Genomic DNA, 4,544 nt, shown 5'->3' on the forward strand with positions numbered 1-4,544 from the left:
CAATTGACTTGAAAAAAAATACAAAATCTGAATAGACTTATAACAAGTGAATAAATTAAATTTGTAATCGATAAACTATACACAAAGAAAAGCTCAAGCCTATTTGGCCTCACCACTGAAATTATACCAAACATTTGAAGAACTCAAACCAATTCTTTACAAACTCTTAAAAAACAGAGAAGAGCATGGTGGTTCATGCCTGTAATCCAAGCACTTTAGGAGGCCAAGGCAGGTGGATCACTTGAGGTAAGTAGTGAGACCAGCCTGGCCAACATGGTGAAACCCCGTTTCTACTAAAAATACAAAAATATTTAGCCAAGTGCGGTGGTGCACGCCTGTAGTCCCAGCTACTCAGGAAGCTATGAAAGGAGGATTGCTTGAACCCAGGAGGTGAAGGTTGCAGTGAACCGAGATCAAGCTACTGCACTCCAGCCTGGGCAATAGAATAAGACTCCATCTAAAAAAAAAAAAAAAAGAAGAAGAAGATGAGAGAATACTTCCCAAATAACTTATGAGGCCAGTATTATCCTGTAACTTACTTATGAGGCCTGTCATCAAAACCTATGAGCTATGTTAAAATCAAGAAAATTTCCCCCCAGAAGATATCATTAAGAGATGAAAATGCAAACCACAGAGTGGGAGAAATTACTTGCAATATAAATATCCAGTCAAGGACTTGTGTTCAGAATATACAAAGAATTCCCATAAACTGTTTTTAAAATGACAGTCAATTAACAGAAAAAAAAAACACCCGCACAAAAGATTTGAACAGGTACTTCACAAAAGTAGATTTCCTAATTATGACCTACAAACGTGAAAAGGTGCTTAACTTCATGAGTTATCAGGGCAATGCAAATTAAGATCACAATGTGATACCACTACATATACATCAAAATGGCTAAAACAATACAAATTATTCCAAGTGCTAACAAGAATATGGAGCAACTGGAACTTTCATTAAATGTTGGTGGGAGTAAACTGATATAAGCACTATGGAAATATTTGACAATATTTACTAAGTTGAACACATATATGACCCATGAACCAACAATTCCACTTCTAGGTTTATTACACTCAACAGAAACACACACGCACACACATACACACATATATGTGTGTGTGTGTGTGTGTATATGTATATATACACCAAAAGACACATAGATGAATGCTCCTAGAAGCTGTATTTGTATATAATACCAAAAACTGGAAACGATCCTAATGCACAGACAAATAAACTCTGGAATATTCATACAATGGAAAATAGCAACAAGAATGAACAGTTATAATTCACAACATGAAAGAATCTCATAACCATAATACTGAATCCCAGATATAAAAGAGTACATACTGGATTATTTCACTTACATAAAGTTCAGACAGTCTTTCTAGAAATCAATGGTTCTCTGTGGGGAGGGGAGGGTGACTGAGACAGGGCGTTAGCGTGGAGCACTGGTGAAATTCCATTTCTCACTCTGAGTACTGGTTACACAAATATAACACAGACACAAATGCTGTGTCTATGCACTGAGGATTTTGTGTGTTTCTGTGTTGGTTACGCTTCAGCAAAAATTTTACTTTTTAAAGTCCCATATCCTAAAAAAGAATAAAAAACCCAAATGCAAAAATTAAAATGAAACGACATAAAATCCAGGTCCATAAGCAGCCCCACGCCTTGCACCACCTGGCCTGGCTCTCTGACCTTCACAGTCTGCAGAGGCAGCCTTGCTCCCTAAGCTTGGTGGCACTGCCTCCTCATTATTCCTCAGACACAACAGACAGGCTCCCACCTCAGGGCCTCTGCCCTCACTCAGGGATTTCCTCCCTCCGGTAACCCACACTCATTCACTGGTGTATTCAAAATTCTACCCAAATGCTGACTCTTCAGAGAAGTCTTTCTGACCACCCTGCTTCCTATGATATATCACTGCCTGCTATGATGGTATTTCCTGCCCCTGCTATAATGGAACACCATGAGGGTGGGAACTTTTTCTATTTTATTTACTGTGGTGTCACCAGTGCCTAGACTAGGATTTGTTGAATAGAGGAATGAATGAAATTCACAGTGAAGGATGGTTTCTTATTCATTACTGCCCTCCCACCACCACCTCGTGACGACCCATAACAGATGCTTCAATATGTTTAATTGTTTTGGAGTTGAATTAAGAAAATTACATTGCCAATAAACTGTTCCGCGGGGGGACCACAAGGCCTTCTATGGACAGTATATGCTTGTTACCATTGCCATGCAGTGCTCTGAAAAACAAGGCAAAGCTCTAAAAGATTTGCAGTTAGGCTATGTATCCCCTTCTCACTTAAAAGACACAAAGCCAGGCAAAAGAAGACAGATCGATGCAATGATTCAATATTGCTGTCACCTAAAGGAGTAAGGAAACAACGCTTTTGTTTGGTTGAGAGTTTCCTACAGGGAAGAATCTTGAGTGATGGGGGAGTGAGAACACACTGGAATGCTTATTTGTCGAATGACATGGGCTGCCTTGCCGTCCACGCAATATTAACTCTCGGTGTCTTCAGGAGAAATGACAGAAAATCCATTTCACACCACAGCAGTTGATGACTCACCTAGCTTTCTTTATGTATTGCATCACAGGTGTAAATAAGACTTGTGGAAAGAGGGCTGATGAAGGTGCGTGCAAGGGGTGTGGCTGCAAAGGCCACCTCATTAGCAGCGTTCAGACCCAGCAGAGGCTGTCAGTGGCTGACTCACTGCGTGTCTTCCAGGGGAGGTGCTGGAGACCCAACGCAGCTTCGCAGGGACTTGCAAGTCACCCGGCAGGCATAGCTCTTGCCCAGAGGGAAACAGGAACATGCCTGGCTCCTGAATCTTCCTCCAGGGCAGCCTCGGGCTCATGGTGCAGGAGCCTCCTCCTCAGCCACCCTTTCCCTACACCCGTGATGCAGAGAGCTCCCCACTCCTGCTGTTCTAAAACCTACTCTGTGGAAAATGAAACAATGAAACTCATTCACAATGAGGCAGACATGCTGATAGTAGCTTAAAGAAGTTCTTCATCTAAGGCTGGGACTGTAAACCAAAAGTAAAATTCTAGGGGCCCCCAATTATCTGAATGGACCCCTCTTCTTGGCCAAGGGCATTCCAAGGTTAACCCGAAAATCTAGCTCAGGCCATGATAAAAGACCAGGGTGGCCATGCCTCATTACCTCCCTCTAGTATTAACATCAACACAGACCTTAAGTCTGACGAGAAACACTTATGATCTAGTTTCTCTGGAGCCTGCTACCTAGAACTTTCATCTACATGATAAAATCTTGGTCTCCACAACCCTTTGTCATAATCCAGACATTCCTTTCTACTGATAATAACTCTTCCCTGCCAAATTCGAGTTGTCTCACCCTTCCAGATCAGATCGAACCAACGTACATCTTACATGTATTGACTGATGTCTCACGTCTCTCTGAAACGTATAAAAGCAAGCTGTACTCCACCTACCCTGGGCACATGTGTTCAGGACCTCCTGAGGATAAACTTTCTAAACTGATGGAGACCTGATTCAGATAGTTTGGGGTTCACAAGACAGTACAGATTTCTTTGAGGAGCCTACTTGAATTCCTCATTTAGTCTCTTAAACCATGTCTCTATCTTATCTGCTTTTACTGTGGTCCCATTCTTCAGTTCATTCAGACTCAACATTTGACACTTTTAACCTAGCGCATGTCAAAAGCTTCACCCATTTTTATGTACAGTATGGAAAGCCTGGTGCCAGGTACGCGTTCCCCACAAACGTGTGCTCCTCCTCTTCCTCATACAGAGTCGAAGCACTGAGTGGGTGTGGTGGACCTGTTGTCTTTAATCCACTCACAGCAGGGAGCGAGAACCTCCCAGCAGGGACTGAATGGGCAGTCTTTAGGTAGAATGGAGGAGCAGTCACCCCGAGTCAGGCCATCAGCAATTCCTTCAGGGTTCTCTTCTGCACATATAAACACACACACACACACACACACACACACACACAGAGAGAGAGAGAGAGAGAGAGAGAGAGAGAGAGAGAGAAAGAGAGAGAGAGAGAGAATAAAATGAACAGAAGGCATTCAAGACCCAGTTTCAAACCAAGAGGAGTCCTCCAAGCAAGTCCTTTATACTCCATCCAATCAAATACCTTGTAATGGGGCTACAGCTGCAGACACCCGTAATGGGGCTACACATAGAAGATGGGGGCCAGGCACGGTGGCTCACGCCTGTGATCCCAGCACTTGGGTAGGACACAGAGGACAGATCACGAGCTCAAGAGATGGAGACCATCCTGGCCATGGTGAAACCCCATCTCTACTAAAAATACAAAAATTAGCCAAGCATGGTGGCACACGCCTGTGGTCCCAGCTACTCGGGAGACCGAGGACGAAGAATCGCTTGAACCTAGGAGGCGGAGGCTGCAGTGAGCCGAGATCGCGCCACTGCACTCCAGCCTGGCAACAAAGCAAGACTCTGTCTCAAAAAAAAAAAAAAAAAGAAGAAGAAGAGATAGGGCTACAGAGATACACCCCAAGAGGCTACCAAGAGACAGCAGCAC

This window comes from Saimiri boliviensis, chromosome 16 (assembly GCF_048565385.1).
Source record: "Saimiri boliviensis isolate mSaiBol1 chromosome 16, mSaiBol1.pri, whole genome shotgun sequence".
NCBI classification, from domain to species: domain Eukaryota; kingdom Metazoa; phylum Chordata; class Mammalia; order Primates; family Cebidae; genus Saimiri; species Saimiri boliviensis.